General features: G+C 43.4%; 1 pseudogene across 1 annotated transcript in view; it reads right to left on the bottom strand.

Moving 5' to 3' along the window:
* Nucleotides 1-19,070, bottom strand: part of LOC311225985 (lactase/phlorizin hydrolase-like) — a 98,221-nt pseudogene that overhangs the window by 59,083 nt on the left and 20,068 nt on the right. Inside the window, exon 13 of the transcript in view lies at nt 17,310-17,533. The product of the transcript in view is annotated as a lactase/phlorizin hydrolase-like (transcript). The remainder of the gene's footprint in view (nt 1-17,309; nt 17,534-19,070) is intronic.

The raw sequence follows: 19,070 nt of genomic DNA on the forward strand, positions 1-19,070 counted from the left end.
TAGGCGAAGTCGGGAAATGACGGCGTGGCAATGTATGATGTCATGGATGACTGGCACATCGGCGAGCGTTGGGGGAGAGGCCTCCTAGGCGAGTCTCCTCTTGCGTGTCGTCTTGGGCTGGTACTTGGTGGGTACCGAAGGTCGGGTACCCAGGTGCTGTTCCTCGGGGCTGGCGGTGCGTCAAACTCACCCGTGAGTTGAGTCGGGGGTTTGTAGCGCAGGGCCTCGGGGCTGACTTCTGGGCTGTACTGGACCTCCTGGTCCTGAGTACGTTGCTGCTGGTCGGGGCTGTACTGGGCCTCCTGGGCCAGAGCACGTTGCTGCTGGTCGGCTTGACACTCCTCCTCCTCCTCCTCCTCTTCCTCTGCTAGGACCTGGAGTCTTTTGTTCAGTCTCTCGGCGTGGTCCGGTTCTTCCCGGTTGCTGGGTCTCGTATGGACCGGCCGGGGAGGGGGTTCAGAGACGTGGACAGGCTCCTCCTGTTGGCGGGGTCTCGGGTCGCTTCGTCGGGTAGGGGAATGTGTCCTAGACCCATGTCTTGACGATCTCTGGGAGCTCCGTGCGGAGTGAGGGGGTGTCGCCATGGCAACCAGTTTGTCCATCAGCTCCGCCTGCAGCCGGTCGCGCTCTGCCTCGCGCCGGGCATGGGCTGCGTTGCACGCTGCTTCGCGCTGGGCATTGGTGATGTCGCGCTGCGCGTTGGCGACGTCGCGCTGGGCATTGGCGCTGGCATGGGCGGCGTGGAGCTGTGCATTTGCGACGTCGGCGCGGCTTCTCTCGATGTTCTCTTCTGTCTGGAGGCGTCTGGTCTCCAGTCTTATTCGGTCGTCTTCACTCCTTTGTTGCGCCTGGAAGCGCTCTCGCTCACCTGCGAAATGTTCGCGCTCGCACGTCTGTTGCGCTTGAAGTCGATCGCGTTCGGTGGAGGCTGCCAGGGTGGCGATGAGTGCCTGCGCCAGCATCTTGTCCGCCTCGCTGGGGGAAGACGCCGTTCGGGGCGATCGGCTCCCGGCAGTACTTGTTGGAGATCCGTTCTCCTGTTGCGTACCGAGGAGATCCGTCTCCTGGGTGCGCGTCTCTTTAGGGTTGTCTTCCTCCCGGAGCTGATCGGGGGCTATTTCTTCGGTATTGTCTGGGGGTAAAGTCGTGTCAGTTCCCTCCTGGTCCCCACCGTGAGCTTGGTCAGTTACATTAGAACCCACTAGGGCCTCTGTGGTCGGGGTAACCTGGTTGTTAAGGTCAGACATAATTTTACTTTCTACTTTTTCCGCGTTTAACTTCCCTTTAAAGCTAGGTATTGGACTGACAGAGTATGCCTCTAGGTAGGGAGGTGGCTGCCGTCTGCGCTGCGGGCGATCTAGCTTAGGAGAACCGTTTGTGGAGTGTTCGTCATTGGCCATGTCAATATTAATATTATATTAATATTACGCTAATTATTCTCCGGCTATCGAAGGACCAATTGTAACTGAGGGGTACAATTCCCTGACTGTATTAATCAAGTACTGATATCATTAAATCACTACCGTCTATGTACTACTGGCCAATACTGTACACAAGTATATTAGATTAGAACACTTCCACAATAACACGGTTTTCCACACAAAATACTCGTTTACAATATTTATTACATCAAAGGGGGGTATTAGATTACAGTACTTTGAATGCGCTTATAAGGCAAATAGAATGTGCAGGCAAATCAATAATGAATATTAAGAATTATCTCTGGTACTCTGGGATAGGGGTGTACTACCGGTTGTAAGCCAGCAGGGGGGGGGGGGGGGCAATGCTCTATGAATGTCAATGTTCAAGGAGGCGATATCACCCCTGGGTCAGCGGGGAAAAGCAGCCTGGTCCCAGGATGCGCGCCGTGCAGGTGAAAGCCGTGGAGTCTCTGGCACGACAGAGACGGGCTTGAGTGATGTCCCCACGGGCACGTGGATCCCACAGCAGTGGGTGTAGACGGTTCTCTGCTTCCAGCAGCTTGGTGAAGAATGAAGAATAATAATCCTTGCCGGAAAAGTGGCACTGCTGGCGGGGTGTAAATCCTCCGTGGTGCTGCTGGTCCGGTGTAAGTATCCTCCGGTGCGGTAGTGCACGGTTGAACTTGACGTTACTATACTATTAGCACGGGCAATAAGTGCTCTATGTAGACGCACAATTACTCACTCCACGTGGTCTTTGACTCGTAATGAAGGCTTTACTAATAAATAGCGAACGATACATTGAACAAATGTATTAGGATAACACAAGACTCTATCTTGGGGCAATGCGAGCCCTGCTCTGCCCACGTTGCGTAGTGGGTGAGACGTTGCTTGGATAACTGGAACTGAACGAGACTGAAGGACTAAGAGACTAAGAGAAAGTTCTACTTTACTTGCGCCATATATATATGCGCTGTGAACAAATAGTACCATTCGTATTTCAGTAGCCGTATTCATGGGCAGAAGCTGGGCATGTACAGACATATCTCGTCGGTACCTTTGAAGTCAGCTCGAGGGGGTAAGGCAGTGGCGCCGGGGGATCGCTTCCAATAGGAGAACGAATATTATGGTCTGTCCTGCTACCAGGTAAAGGGATATTCCGTATATATTGTACAAAGGAATATACAAGGGATATCAAACGATATACAAATACTATACATGGGATCTCAGGCAATAAATATATATATTCGGTTTAATCTGACCCTTTGTAACACACACAATTCCTAGAATGTGACTAAACAAAGTCGTTTTGCCCTGAGGGATTATTTACAATAAAGTAGGGATGCCCCGATCACGTTTTTTGCCACCGATCACCAAACGCCTTGGGCCATATCGGCCGATACCGATCGCTTTTGATATTTTTTTTAATTATTTTATATAAATTATTTTATAAAAAAATTTATAAAATATATATATTATATAATTAGACATCGCCACCACGCAACAAGTCAAAATGCTCGCTATCTGCAAACAGCTCCACTGTCTGTGTGTACTCGAGTAGCCTCCAGCTACGGCCAGGATTCTCCGGCACTGCAGCTGGACCCTAGTATTGGTATAAATCACATTCAGCCAGCCCTCAGCTCGAATACGCATCGAATCAATGTTATAAGACATTGATATCAGGAGCTATCTGTAGCTACTGCTAGCCGGCTAGATAACGTTAAGACAACGCCTCAGTGAACTATTTAGTTTAGAGTTAACGTGAGCTAACGTGAGCTACCGAGTCAACGGAGGTAACTTATCATGCACTCGACTATTGCTGGAGCATTTGTTGATATCAGCAGCTATCAGTAGCTAGCCAGCTAGATAACGTTAGACAATGCCTCATGTAGCCACTGGGTCATTTAGTTTAAACGGTAACGTTAGCTCGGTAGGTACTGGTAGCCAACGCTAACTCACGTCGCATCATGCACCAGACTATAGCAGACTGTGAGGCTCTTGTTTACATGAGTGCGGGAGGGGCTGGGGAGGAGGAGGCGCCGTACACTGCAGGCAGCTGTGTGTCTGAGAGAGAAGTCAGCAGTGACTGTGAGATCTCCGCTATGAATTGGATCATGTTTTTCGATCTGTTTTGACGACCGGCGAAAATAAAGCATTATCACCGATCGCATATTTATACTGATTATCGGCCGATAACGATCGGTGACCGATCGATTGGGGCATCCCTACAATAAAGTGCTTTAAAAAAGTTAGGGTGCTTAAATTCTTGACGCTATAACGCTCAAAACGCTAGCGTTAGCACGTACCACACAGAAAGATACATGTAATGTAGCTGACTTAAGGTTAACTGGCTCAGCATAAATCCGTATTTCCAAACGGGGCTTTGCAAATCACTCTCTCCGGAGCCGAGTTGGGATCTGAAGAACTCTGCCATCATCACGAATTGGAAGTGCCGTAATTCTAACCCTTCCAGAAGCTTTGTGGTCCGGTCTTGAACTTTCCATAAATGTGTCTCCATAAATCCATTTAGTTAGATCCAGCACTGAATGTATATTTTTTTTATCCACTTTTTCTCCTTATTTTCTATTTTTCTCCCATCCCAATTTCGTGTATCCAATTCTCCCCTCCCCTGTCTTGAACGTTGCTTGACTATGCCCCCCACTGGTCGGTTGTAGAGAGGATGGAAGCCTTGCATCACGTGTTCCCTCCAGCACACGAGGAGGCAGCCTGTCACATCTTTTCGCCTGCCAGCGCGGACTCTCATTGGCGAGGTGTAGAGCTGCCGCGGTATTGATGTTTTCCTTACCGCACACATTTGCAAAATATTTCCTACCACCGCGGTTATTACCGCACGCACACAAAAAATAAAAAATAAAGTTTGAATGCATTTTTTTTTTAGTAGTAGTCTACTCTTTATAGCATATAGCCTGCCTCTAGTCTAAATGTCTATCTTTAGAGGATGACTTTGCAGCATGAATATTGTTTGGGATTCGGCGAGCACGCATTAGTTATTGAAAGTGAAACACGGATTCGAAGTTTCCCCTCTGGTCGTGCGCAGTTCACTCGGTGTTGCGGGCAGGGGTGGTTACCCCTAACCCCCCCGACCCTTTCTTATTATTATTACTATAAAGTTACTACTTTATAATAAAGGCATTCGTTTTGTGGCATTAACATTATATAGTTATACGTTCAATAACATCAGCGTATTTACCGGACCATTAGCAAGGCAAGCAATACTCTATTCATATCTCAGTTCCTTTCTTTGCTCAGAGCGTGCTGAGTTGTCCCATTCTGCGGTCTGTTAATAAAGTTTTCAATCAGACAAGTGTATAGAACGAAGGGCTTTTATTATAACATTCGCTGCAGACAGTAAAATCATTATGTCTCGTTTAGTACTCCTGAAGAGCGATGGTAGTCCACTCCGGCGGAGAGTTAAAGCTAACGTTATTATTAGCCGTGTTGTGATGAGCTGACATTCAGGACGTAAAAAACGTGTGACGCGTCTCTCTTCTGACCAATCAGTGGTCTGCAATGTTTCACGTGACTTTTCTGGTACCCAATAGGGTCGCTTGTAACCTCGATAGAGGAGTAGGGTATATCTGCAGAGCCGCAAGCCTAACGAGAGGAGGGTAATTCATTATTATTATTATAAAAAACAGCTGTGACGCGGTATTCAGCCTACTCTGCGGTGGCCGTGATGTAACAGCGATACTGCGGTAATGCGGTAATCGCGGCAGCTCTAGCGAGGTGTAACGCATGGAAGGCTCACACTACCCTCGCCACTTCCTGTCTCTGCTGTGCAGGCGTCTCCCAACCGACCTGTAGGGGTCGCTGTCCACAACGTCCAATCCCCACCCATCCAATTCCATCCGCTGACTCTGCCAAATGAGCCAGTACGACGGCCGGCCCAAGCCAAAGGCAATGCTGAGACTGGGATTCGATACCGGAGTCTCTTGCATTGGTGACGAGCGCAATCTCCGTTACGCCACCCAGCCGCCCTCAGCACTGAATGTATCTTGTGATTATTATAAATCTTTTGATGACAACAACTATTAGCCGTTAGCTATTTCCTGGTTGATTCCGGACATGATGTCACACGAATGCCAGGCTGCTCAGCCAATAGACAATACATTTTATTAGTGTGACCGCGGCTTTTGTAAGGTGCACGTAAAGGGCGCAACTTTTTTCTTAAATTTTTACAATCGAATGTGTTTTTCCAAATATAGAATATTCGTTGACAGCCCTACTTTCTACCCAAATAGAAGTTTGGTGAGAAAGCTCCCCTCTTTAGTTATCTTGGTTAAATTCTTCTGTTTTATTTTACGAGTAATTACCACTGCTTATTAGGGATGGGCGATATAACGATAACTATAATTATCGCGATATATTTTAATAATCGATATAAAGAAATGTGTGACCTGCAACAGGGCAGTTTAAGGGGCCTTTCTCACTCACCTATTGGGATCGAATCAGCGCTCCCGGGGACGGGGGGGAGTGTTCTCACTCAGACGGACACACCCCTTTTGGGATCAAACCGGCGCTGATTCGTTTTACCCCCCGCTGAACCTGGGACAGTTGGATTAGGTGGTTTCGGATGCAGGGCCAGTGGGAGCGGGGGGCGTGACACACACAACGTCGTTACTGTAATGCTTTTCATGCTTGCTTGAATTTTGGGCAGATAAAACCACACAGCAACAACTGGACAATACCCACAAAAACGATATTTATGGGCAATTTGAGAGTTCACAGCTCAGTGGATGAAAACATGAAGCCACGTTACAAACAGCACTTCCCTGGCTCGCATTAGGCCTGGCAATTTTGTTTGCCATGCTATGATACATTGGTTTCTTGTTCAATGCATTTATTTCTATTAGACCAGTGGTGCCCAACCAGTCGGCCGTGGTCGACCAGTAGATCAATGACATGGAATATAATTGCCACGAGCGATGAGATAATGTGCTGAACAGGCTAAGCTAACTAGCGTTAGCCGTTAGCTTAGCGTTTGCCACAATGCTATACTGTTATACTGGCATATTGCATTCACGTTAGCATGTAAGCTAACAAAATCAGCGCAGACGAGACTAAACTCAGCTTTTGGTGTTCAATTGTGTTGATGTTAGTTTTGTTTCATCAACAAATGAGAGGCAGAACACACAGTGAATGTATCCGTTTTGTTTATTGCACGTTCTTTGCTGAAAAATAAGAGCTACAGGCTATACTAGACTAGGCTAAGCTAACTAGCCCTGGGAAACGCTCAAAAGCGAACTCTACAACACCATCCATTCGTGATAAAATGGGGTGGGTTATATTGACAAGGCTTGACAACAGAGGTTCAAATATAACTTCATATTTATTGGTTATTTGTTCATTTTATATCAGCATCCAGTCTCCGCCGTCGTGTTAAGACATTTCCTGTTTACATTTTCGAACGTGACATCATCGCCTACGGCAAGCGTACACGCTCAAAAGGCAAACCGTAAACGGAACCCGGAGCGAACCAAGACGTGTGTACACAAACTAGAGGGGGGAGAGGGAGGGGGGAAGTTCGCATCAGATCTCGGAACGGGCTAGAATGGAATGGAATGGAAACGAGTAGGTGAGTGAGAAAGGCCCCTAAAACCAGAGACAGTGGACAGACTTGTCTTTCTTGCCTGCAACTTAAAGTAATGGCTTTGCTTGTCCAAATGACAATACTGACCAAATTGAGATTTATTTTTCTCTTGTCCATTTATTTAGTTTGCTTTCTAATTTAAAATACAGTTTGAAACAGTCTGTACAAAGTAGGCTATGTGTGCTAGCAGAGCTAGTCTCGTCACGGTGCACATGTGCAGTGGTTTGTCCACCAAAAAAGCGCCAAAAGATAGAAAAGAAACTAGCAGAGCCAGAACTGTTCAACTCCCCTGGAGCCACAGCCAGCAGAGAAGCCGGTTTACTTTCGCTTTCAAACCAGCTGCAGCCTGAGAACTGGAGTGTGAGGGGATGTAACACTAAAGATGGCGGCAACGACAAAGAATTGTTGCAAAATGAACATAAATCTGTTTAAAATCGATATCGAGTGATATGATATTGTTATCGATATCGATATCATTTTTGGCCATATTGCCCAGCCCTACCGCTTATCCTCAAGCATAATTTCTGATTCTTTTTTTGTGTTCTCTAATGTGTCAAACCAGCCCTCTTTTCTTGATCCTCAAATCACAACTGTTGCTTCCCTTGGACAAAGTTTGTGGAAGAGGGAACTGGTTGTATTAACTCAAACGCCACCCCGTTAATATCACTTCTCTATCTCTCTCTCTCTCTGCAGGTCTCCGAGCATAGGTGCTCCTCATCCTAGCAGACACTAGGGATTGCGTTTCACATCAGGGACAGTGAGTGGGCATAAGGGAAAATGGAGAGACTTGTTTGTGTGATGCGTGTTTGTAGATTCACTGGTGGAGGAAGAATCTGCCTCAAGCCTTTCAGTAGTATGGTCAGTGATCATCAAACACTAGATGAAATTCCCCCAAAAAACAGAGCAGTGATCTCTACCAAACGGCTGCATATGACCTGCCATCCAGTGATACTTGACATGACCCACTAGCCCGTCTGAAGATCCATCCAGTGGTACTTGACCCACTAGCCCGTCTGAAGATCCATCCAGTGGTACTTGACCCACTAGCCTGTCTGAAGATCCATCCAGTGATACTTGACCCACTAGCCCGTCTGAAGATCCATCCAGTGGTACTTGACCCACTAGCCCGTCTGAAGATCCATCCAGTGGTACTTGACCCACTAGCCCGTCTGAAGATCCATCCAGTGGTACTTGACCCACTAGCCCGTCTGAAGATCCATCCAGTGGTACTTGACCCACTAGCCCGTCTGAAGATCCATCCAGTGGTACTTGACCCACTAGCCCGTCTGAAGATCCATCCAGTGGTACTTGACCCACTAGCCCGTCTGAAGATCCATCCAGTGGTACTTGACCCACTAGCCCGTCTGAAGATATCAAAGTGCTCAAAAACTGTTGTTGCGCAACAAAACCTCTTGCAGCTGTGCTGTTTTTTCTTCTCAGGGCAGCTGTGCTGTTTATTCCCCTCTTTGTTGTTTTTGAAGCATAGGATTTATTAGTGGTTCCATTTTTCTGTGTTTTTGTCATCTCTGTTGCAATTTTAGAGGGGTGCATCTCAAGTTTGCCTTGGACCTAAACTGGTGTTTACATTTTCAGCCATTCCAATAAGGTGAAGGCAGCCTAAAGCGTAGTGCAAAAAGAAAAGGTCAGACTGTTAAGGTTTGTTTAATTTTTGGTAGGAAGTGAACCACAGTTTAGTCTGTGCTTGTAGATAATCCAGTTCATATTATGAACTGGTAGGATAATGGACAAGGCACCACTCTTAGAGGAGGAGCAAAATAGGTACTTGGGTCGGCTTAGGCTGACAAACGGATTTTGGGGATGTTGAATTTCGATTTTGGCTTCATAGCCAGATACTTTCTTTTAAATGTTCTTCCCCAAGTCTGTTGACGAGTATGGTAACTGGAAGTCTCTTGTGGAGCCTTTGTCCAAAGGAACAAAACAAAAAACAAAAACCTGGATAATGCTTGAATAAATGTAAATTGTGATCGTCGTATACTGTTTAAATATGAGTTTTTATTTTCTTCTATTTTTGTATTAGTTTTGAGTACATTGAAAATTACATTTTGTCACTATGGCCACTATTTCTGTTAGGAGTTTGAAAAGAATGAACGTGTTGCTGTTCATCAGCAGTTCCTCCGTCACCAGGAACTCCAACCCTAAAATAGAACTATTATACTCTACAGTTCAGTTTCGATTTGTTAATATAAAAGATATGTTCCTAAGCTGAATACCGGAGATGAGGCTAGTGATGATATCCATTGACTAATCCTCCATAGATTCCATATATGAACATTTTCTGAATAGTTCTGTTCCATAGATGGAAGTCTTGATGACATCACAAATTTAAGTCTGATTCCCAGGGAGACTGCTGGCTGTGTTTATAGACATTGATGTAACTGTCCCAATAACGGCACAATGTACATTCGATTAGAATTTTCCCTTAAGTGAGCTGTTGGTTTCTGTGAAAATTCAAATGAGGCGCTTTAAAGGTTGCATATTATACTTGCTAACAGGCACGTGCATACATAGGGGTGAAGGGGTGCCCGGGCACCTGCCTTTTTCATTTCTCATTAGAAAGTGCCCTTTTTATGCCACCCTCTTTTTTTTTTTTTTTTTTTTTACAGTTGCACATATATATATACTGCCCTGCCCTTCCAAATGAAAGATGTCACGATAGAATCTAAATATTAGGTAAAGAAAGAGAGAGAAATGCCACGCCTCTCGTAAATAATAGGTCCTTCCAGCCAACAGGTAAACCGCGCAGGGCCAGCAGTGCACTGAACAGGAAATTGATATCCAGCTGTTGTTGAGCTCACAGTGCCCTCACACTCGAGTCGAGACCTCTTTTTTTACAGTTACTATTTCAACTAAAACAAAGCAAGAGTACACTTCAGGTAAGGTATTTGCCCAACAAAATAAAATGTCGGGTTTGCAGTGCACTGTATATTTTCGTGAAACACGTCGCCAGCCCCTCCCTGTCTGCTGCTGCTAGTGCAGGAAAATCACGCAGCTCTCTCTCTCTCTCTCTCTCTCTCTCTCTCTCTCTCTCTCTCTCTCTCTCTCTCTCTCTCTCTCTCTCTCTCTCTCTCTCTCTCTCTCTCTCTCTCTCTCTCTCGCAGCTGTTGGTCTGGAGCGCATATTGTGTTATTAAAGGGACACTATGTAGTTTTGGTGACATCTATCGGTGAAACTGAATGTACCATGATATACTTGTATTAACCCCAAAAATCGGGGGGGGAAATTATGATTTCCGGCACCTGCCTTTCTAAAGTCTTGTGCACGTCCCTGCTCGCTAATATAAGTCTCTGAGGTTCCCGAAACAAGTTTTTTGTGTGTGCTGAAAATACCACTCGATTATGCCTTCTATCAGCCACTATACCCCCACTGTTTTAGTCCTTTGTCTGGATGGGCTGTTATCCGATTTCTGTAGCCTTAAATGCAAATTAGCCATGTTTTTCCCACACCGCACTTAGCAACTGCTGGGCTTCCGGCTCCCAAAATTCAGATCAAATCGTCAAACTAGGAGTTTCAGATCAAGATCCAGCTATTTCATATCCCATTTCCTGTGTAAAATGTTGTCGATGGAATTTTGTAAACTGTTTGTGGAAAAAGTGTGTTTACAGGCCAGCCACCATCTTGAAAAACTGACATGCAAATCAGAGACCGTCCTCGCCATTTGATGTAGGACTGAGAGGCAAATCTGAAATGAATCTGTACATCTAGAGGCAAAGTTTCTGAATATGGGCTGTGTGCAAAATATGCCTGGGTTGTTTTATTTAACCCGTTTGTGTTAGTCGGACCGTCAGAGACTCTAATGTGTGCACAAGCACTGAAAAAGTGAGCTTTTCATATGTGACCTTTTTAATGCTTGAAATAATTGAACTGTGGTTCATAACCGGTTTGATAATCTGTTGTGTTCCACTTACAGTGTCAATGAAGATCATAAATGTGTCCTTTTTGATGGGATGATGCATTGCCTTGAGAACTCCATAGTATGATGCCATCATTTGCATTCTACCGTACCTGCAGTGCCATGAGTGCCAACTGTCTCAAGTAATTTCAAATTTGTAGTTTCATACTTTTTATACTATTGGTATCTATACTATTTTTGTGGTTCGTTTTTCAAATAAACTTTTCAACAAATATTACTTGTGAAGTGGTTTCTGGTTTGACACTTTTCGAGTCATTGGCATGCCATCGGTCCATCCTTAGTATTTGGCTACGTTACATCGTCACCACGGACATCTTAGTAGGCAAACGGGTGAATGTAATCAAACCGCATGTGATTAAAAGCTAATTATCTATCTCATGACATTGTTAAATTTGGTAGGACTGGCATGACATGTCATACTATGAACAGGCCAGGGATGAAACTGGTGGTGGAAGCTCAAAAGTACATGTAATTGCTAATATTACTGAGCTTGCGCCATTCAGTTCGAACTGACGGCTGTGCTGCAAAAATTTCTCCAGAACCTGCGGTGTGGCCTCCCTAACTCAAATACCAAGAGGGGCACATGTCCCTGGAGATCGCTGTTTGGCGGCATAAATAATTTGTGTTTTTTTCCTCCCCTATTGGATAAAACGGAATGTTGTCTACAAATGAAATGAATTACAGGTAAAGTAGCCCACTGATTTATTTGATCAGAGCTTGATATCCGATAACTGCACCACATATTACACATGAGAAAACACAAGCATAAACATCAAACCATCAAACACCAAGGAGCCCATGATGCCTCATCGTATCCCAGACCGCCCCTGGCAGGTTGTAGGGACAGATCTCTTTAACTGGAACAACCAGGACTATGTTGTGACCGTCGACTACTACAGCAGATTCTTCGAACTAGACAGACTTCACAGCACCACATCGGCAGCTGTTATCCACAAGCTAAAGGCAGCCTGTGCCAGGCATGGCGTCCCAGAGACCATAGTCTCGGACAACGGACCACAATACAAGTCTAAAGAGTTCGAGGCATTCGCCAAGTCGTGGGAGTTCACACACGTCACGTCAAGCCCACACTATCCGCAAAGCAACGGACTAGCGGAGAGAACCGTGAAGACGGCAAAATCACTCATGGACAAGGCTAAGGCAGACGGAAGAGACCCGTACCTAAGCCTCCTGGAGTATCGTAATACCCCAGTCGACAACTTCAAATCGCCGGCACAACTGTTGATGAGCCGCAGGCTACGCTCAACCCTCCCGAGCACCAACCAACAGCTGCGGCCAGGGGTAGTAAGCCAAAAAGATGGACATAACAAACGAGTGCAAAGACAACAGCACCAGAAGAAATACTATGACAGGTCAGCTAGACCGCTGCCCCCACTACATTGTGGTGAATCTGTCAGGCTACAAGAACTTGGACGCTGGAGGCCAGCAGTAGTCATACAACCAGCTGACACTGCGCGGTCATATCACGTTCGCACCCAAGATGGACGCGAATACCGCCGCAACCGCAGGCACCTGAGGGACACGAAAGAGGAACACTTCCAGGACAGCGACGGTATGCCGAGTCCAGAGAGCGTCGATCAACCGCCGGAGACCAACGACCCTGAACTGCCAGAGGACTCAGAAGAGAACTCAGCTTCATACTACACCAGATCCGGCCGAGCAGTGAAGCCTCGGGACATTTTGGACCTATAAATGTACAGGGTGCAGGCGGATCGCTGCCCTATTATAACACCATTTGCCCCATTGAAAAAAAAAGAAAAAAAAAAAAGGGGTGGTGAAATGTAACAAATATTAATGTATGCTGAAATGATGACTTACTATATGTGTTGAATCTATGACCTACTTACCTTGCTTAATTGTCGATATATTCCCATTTTGTTAGCAAGCTACTTCTACAAATAAGAACTGCATATGGTAAGAGTGTTGAGACACGACCAAATAAGCCATGAATACATACCTTATTCACAGCTGAAGTATTCAAATATTAAAGCAGACTATCCAGAATAAGAGGGCACACAATACGAACTGTAATACCTTGATACATGAATCTTTATGTTTAACATATTAATCCTACCTGTTTACATTGCCTGGTCCTGACACAGGTAACGCACTTGTTATTGTTTACAAAGAAACTCTTACAGAGTATTGCACAACCATTCCTAATTTCAATTTTGTTCATAGCTTTTAAGCTTTCTCTAAAAGAAGGAGGATGTAATATTCATGCTTTGAATATATCTTTACTATATTATTCATGCTGTGAATATATCATTTACGACAGGCGCGCCAGGCGCACCTTGCTTATGTATACCTGACCAGGGCCCCGTTCCATGTACCTGGATAACTGAGTTAGCCGGATAACTTTAGCTGGATAACTGGGTTAGCCGGACTTTCCGGTTTCATGTACGTGGATTTTCCAGATCACCATGCCAACAGATCCAAAAGTTTGAGCCTGCTCGAAAGCAGAGTTCAAGTTCAAGTTAGCCCGATCACGCAGAGCCACGCCCCCGCAAAGAAGTGACAGCTCGTTTCCTGAAACTATTCCCACAGTCTACGATCTGCATTATACCATTCTGAATTACGTTTTTGTGCTCCATTCTTCCAGAGGGGGCTTTTGAAATGTAAAATAGACCCAAAATGCTGATATTAAATTCACTTTGTCCTAAATAATGCACGTTATATATACCGTGGCGACGGTGGCGCTCGCTCGTGCGATGTACACAAAAATGTGGTTATTTTAATTGTAACTGGGATTAAGATGTCTGATGAGATGCGCTGTTTGACGGATTTGAGAAATTGAATGAGCCGTTGACGTCACATGAATGAATGAGGATAAAGAAATAAAACTTCATTCAAAATAAGGAATATTCTAAACACGGGTCTCTCGTTCATTAATGTATAAACAATGAATTTACCCCATCTGGCACAGTGGCCCAGCGGTAGTGCTCAAGCCTGCCAACCTTGCGACCCGGGTTCAAATCCCGGTGTTTCCAATATGATATTTTTGAATATAATATTAATGATTATACGCCAAAGTAGCCTGGTTTTAAGTTAAAATATTATAAATCTACATGCATTGAGGATGTCATTCTTTATATAGCTCTCAACGTGCACCAAATTGAATTATTCCTATATTGCAAAAAAAAGGAGACGACTAGGGTCTTGAACCCCGGTCGTCCGTGTGAAAGTCAAAAGAACAACCCGTTAGACCACATTGAAGATAAGTTAAAGATTGACTATACATCAATCAATGGGCAAGAGGGCCGTATCGTAATTCTGTATAACAGTTAACTACTCATTTTCGCTAGCAAGATCTCATTTGATTATTCAATCCAGCAGGCAAGTTTAAAGAAATATAATCTGATTGATTGAGGTAATGAGGGACTTAGAATTAGCCTATAGATAACGCATTTAACTTGTCGGCGAGGCGATTGAGCCGTATTGCAATCTGTCAATAAAGTCTTAAATCAATTAATCAATCAATGCCGTTGAGAATCAGGGTCTCTGCCATCGATACGTGCTGGCTTTTCACCTAAAACGGCCGCGCGCATTTAGCCTGACTCGCAAGTCTGGCTTGAGTTAACGAGACTGAATCCACCTTTGTGAAACAGGAAAATCCCGGCTTCGAACATCGGGTTAACTGAAGCTGGATAATGGACATCTTGATCGACTTAGTTGAACCACGTACATGAAACAGGGCCCAGGGGTCCTCACAGGCAGTTGGCTGCCAGCCGTGAATGGAGTTACACTCATGCTGAACGATGCTTACCTTTGAATAAACATATAAATGTTATCTCCTCGTCCTGAAGATTATTCTATTTAATCGAATACGACAGTTCGATGGCACAAGCTTCGAACATTTAAAAAAAAATCGAAGTTTAAAAAAAATAAAAAATAAATAAAAGTTTTATTTTTTTTACTTCAATTTTTTTTCTGTTCGAAGCTTGTGCCATCGAAATAACGTGTATCCATTCAACTAGCTGCTGTACTGCTATGGTAGCTAGCCTAGCTGCAATGCTATGGCCGATCACATTCACGTTAGCATGTAAGCTAACAAGAGCTTTACTGTAGGTTTAGTCTCTCGCTTTTTGAGAGACATAAACTCTCTGCTCTTGGTGGTACATTGTGTTGATGACTCTGCACCCCCCCTTAACAACTGTTTGCATTGAGCCGTATTGTATTGTACCCATTCTGCAATGTTAAATAACGTTTATCCATTCAACTAGCTGCTGTACTGCTATGGTAGCTAGCCTAGCCGCAATGATATGGTCGATCCCATTCACGTTAGCATATAAGCTATCAACAACAAGAGCATTGGGTCTCTCGCTTTTTGAGACATAAACTCTCCACTCTTGGTGGTACATTGTGTTGATGACTCTGCACCCCCCCTTAACAACTGTTTGTATTGAGCCATATTGTATTGTACCCATTCTGCAATGTTAAATAACGTTTATCCATTCAACTAGAGCTATACTGCTATGGTAGCTAGCCTAGCCGCAATGCTATGGTCGATCCCAATCACGTTAGCATGTAAGCTAACAACAACAGGTTTAGTCTCTCGCTTTTCGCTTTTCATTTTTTATTTGTATTTTTTACTTCGATTTGTGTGTGTGTGTGTGAACAATCCACTTTATTTATAGAGCACATTTAAAAACAACAAAGTTTACCAAAGTGCTGTACAAGTCCCACAACATAAGATAAAAAAATAAATAAACAAAATAAAAAAGTTTTTTTTTATTTATTTTTTTTATCGAAGCTTCGAATTAAAATCGAAGCTCGGCCCCGAAGCTTCGATTGCCAAAAAAAGCTTCGAAGGGAATACTTTACTGTTTTGGGGATTTGTACTTTACTCAAGTATTATTAGGTTTGTATACTTTTACTCAATTACATTTCAGAGAGAAAAAACATACTTTTTACTCCTTACATTTAAAATGCAGACCTACAAAGTACAAATCTTGCAGGTCCAACAATTGTAATTAGTATATTTGTTTCTCTGGCTGAACTAACGTTAATGTTATTAATCCTGCGGCCGCTCTTTATTTAAAAACAGCCAATCAAATCCCCATCAATGGAAAATTAACCAGCCCATACTCATGTTGATTGGTCCTTGTGCAAGACTAGAAAGCGGGGATCTTTGATTAAACACCTGCTATCAGAAGTTTTTACTTTGACTTTTTAGTACTTACATTTAAAAGTAGAAACTTTTAAACTTTTACTCAAGTGTGTTTTTAGCCAGATACTCTGACTTTTACTTGAGTATGATTTTGAGACGGTACCCATACTTTCACTTAAGTATAATTTCTGGGTACTTTTTACACCCCTGCCAAGGGGTTACTACTAGCTACGTGGTTTTAACCTTATTACACATTCACTTATTTTTTACTCTGACATAGTGTGTGCACTACATTGTTGACTATAATGAAATACCAATGTATTAAATCTCCTTAAATCCTTATGAACTGTCACCCAGTATGCATACAGACTAATGTTTCCCCCACAATGGATGTTGTCACTCCTATGTGAGTCCAATGTAACTATACGATAGTGTGCAAACAAAGCCCTCCCTTAAAATAAACCATGTCTTGAATGGTAGTGGTACAGTTATTCACCCATTCAAACCTGTATTTACTCTTTGAAATCCATTGAGTTTATCCTCATTTGCTATGTGGTAGGTTATTGTTTTCAGCTAACTTTCTCTCCAAATCTGAATAGCTTGCCATAATATAATGAACCACGCAGTCCACACAATTTGGAGAGTCAATAATAGCCAAACCTTTGATCCATACCTGAAAACCCATTGAGATGCATTCATGAATCATTAATGTAAGACTTGACAGCTTACCAAGAGGAATTATTACCATGAGTCTTAAAGGAACACGCCAACTTTTGGGGAAATTAGCTTATCTACCCTGGAGTTAGACAAGCAGATACATACCCTTTTCTTCTCTGTGCATGCATTACTAGGCTTAGGGAACAACCGCACCATTAGCCTAGCTTAGCGTCATTCACTGGAAGTAGGTGTGCCAGTGTAGCCTAGTTCCCAACAGTCACGAAATACACTCCAAAGTCTAACTCCAGGGTCCCAAAATGTTGACATGTTCCTTTAAGATTCTGACCATGCTTGAAGTACCGGTAAACACTTACATTGAAGATAGCTTTGTAAAACAAAAGTTGACAGTAATTGTGCCATACACATTTTTGATAATAAAAGTTGTCTAGCACACGTTTCACACCATTTTTGGTTTATCTTTACCAAAAGTGACAGTAAATATGGAGGGGACCGTTTTCCATCGCTAAAATTTCAAACAAACTGAGGGGAATGATTTGATACCTTTAAGCACTTGGTTGATGTAGTTGTTGTAGTAGTGGCTCCTGTGTTCATCATTGATATCTATAGGCCCTCTCTCTGAGACCCCGTTCTCTGTGATGATAATGGGTGGGTTTCCATACTCTTCCTTAATGAACTTCAGAATCCGTCTGAACCCAAATGGAGACACCTTAAGCCAGGAGGAGCCTGAGTCAAGCCAGGTGCGATCAGCAATTGTTCCTGCACCCCTGTTGAAGATGTAATAAAAACATGTAATATGATGGCCTTACTAATTAAAGGGCACTTCACTGAAATACAATGATGTATTTTGCACATAATCTCACAATGAGATAAATACTTCTGCACACAAAAGACTTGGGTAACAGGTGTGTCAGAGAGAGGTCACTTGAGCAAAAGGAGAAGGTCCTGCACACTGACTTTATATATCATGTTCAGACAACAGCCTCAATCCCGTTTGAGGGATCAAAGGTTCTCTGAACATAATAAATACATTCAGTTCTATTTTGCAAGCTTAAAACAGTGTGCAGGACCTTCTACTTTCCCACATAATCTCACAAACTCTGAACAGTTTTATATTGAAATTCTTTATTCCGAATAACCTCTTGAGATGTAGCATCTCGTTTTCGATGGGCTCCTAACACAATACAATGTATGTACATTGGAGAAAAAAAACATTGGACATCGAAACAGTCTACAACAACAAAATCAACTGAGAAATGACATTACAAAATAAGTAAACCAACATACAAGATCACAAAATAAACAGGACAAACAAAACACAAATCAAGCAAGGATAGGAATGGATCGTTACTTCGTACGAGATAAGTAATGAAAGTCATGATAGTATGCAGTATATAAATGATAAACTAAAAATGATAAACTAAAAACATGTACATGTACTTTGAAAGTAAGAAGACAGCACATTTTAAAATAAATAAAAAGATGAGATGGAACGAGTATTTGCAGGTAAGTTATTCCAATCAGAAGGGGCTTTGAACAAAAAGGCTTTCTTGGCTGTTGCTTTTGACTGGCTCCAACACGGTGCTCCATTTGCTGCACATGGTCTGCTAGTGTGGATACAGAGTTCTGAATGCCGTTCAAAGTACAAATAATAGGTTCCAGCTTAGCATCCAAGAAGACCATCATATCAGTTATTATCTGTTGGACGATGGATTGAGATAAGGCTCTCATTGTGTCTTCATCCATTGTTTGATTCCTTGGCTTTAGAGTTGGTAGTACAATCAGTCGTTTAGCCAAGCAGAGTTGCTAAATTGTAGTGGTTTTAAAGCCACAAGTCTTGTCTATAGATGTAGTAGATGTAATGGTTTAAGAAGTCATTAAGCTACAGTTTAAATAATGAAAGAGTCAAACAGACATGAGCTCAGACCCAGCTTACTCACTCAGCAGCCATCTTGTTCCTGTTTGGAGACATATAGTTTTTTTCTTTTTTGCACAAATGTATTTAGTTTGACAGTTATGTAAGCGATAATGTATAGCTACGAGGTCATTGTCGCAAAATAATTTAGAGAGACTGCGTTCTGGAACACCGAGGCGCCGTGCCGAGGTGTTCTAAACGCAGTTAAGGTACATTATCCCGCTTATTACAGGGCTAACTTACTAACAATATACGTAATTCATTTTACACCATCGACAAGACGAGATCAAATGCAGACGCAGTTGTTCTGTTGCTCCTCTGTCATTGGCAGGTGTGTGGACTTGATTGCACCTGATGTAGTGCAGCTGTGCATATGGTAAAGCTTAGCT

The sequence above is a fragment of the Notolepis coatsorum genome, assembly GCF_963971535.1.
Source record: "Notolepis coatsorum genome assembly, chromosome: 3".
Lineage (NCBI taxonomy): Eukaryota > Metazoa > Chordata > Actinopteri > Aulopiformes > Paralepididae > Notolepis > Notolepis coatsorum.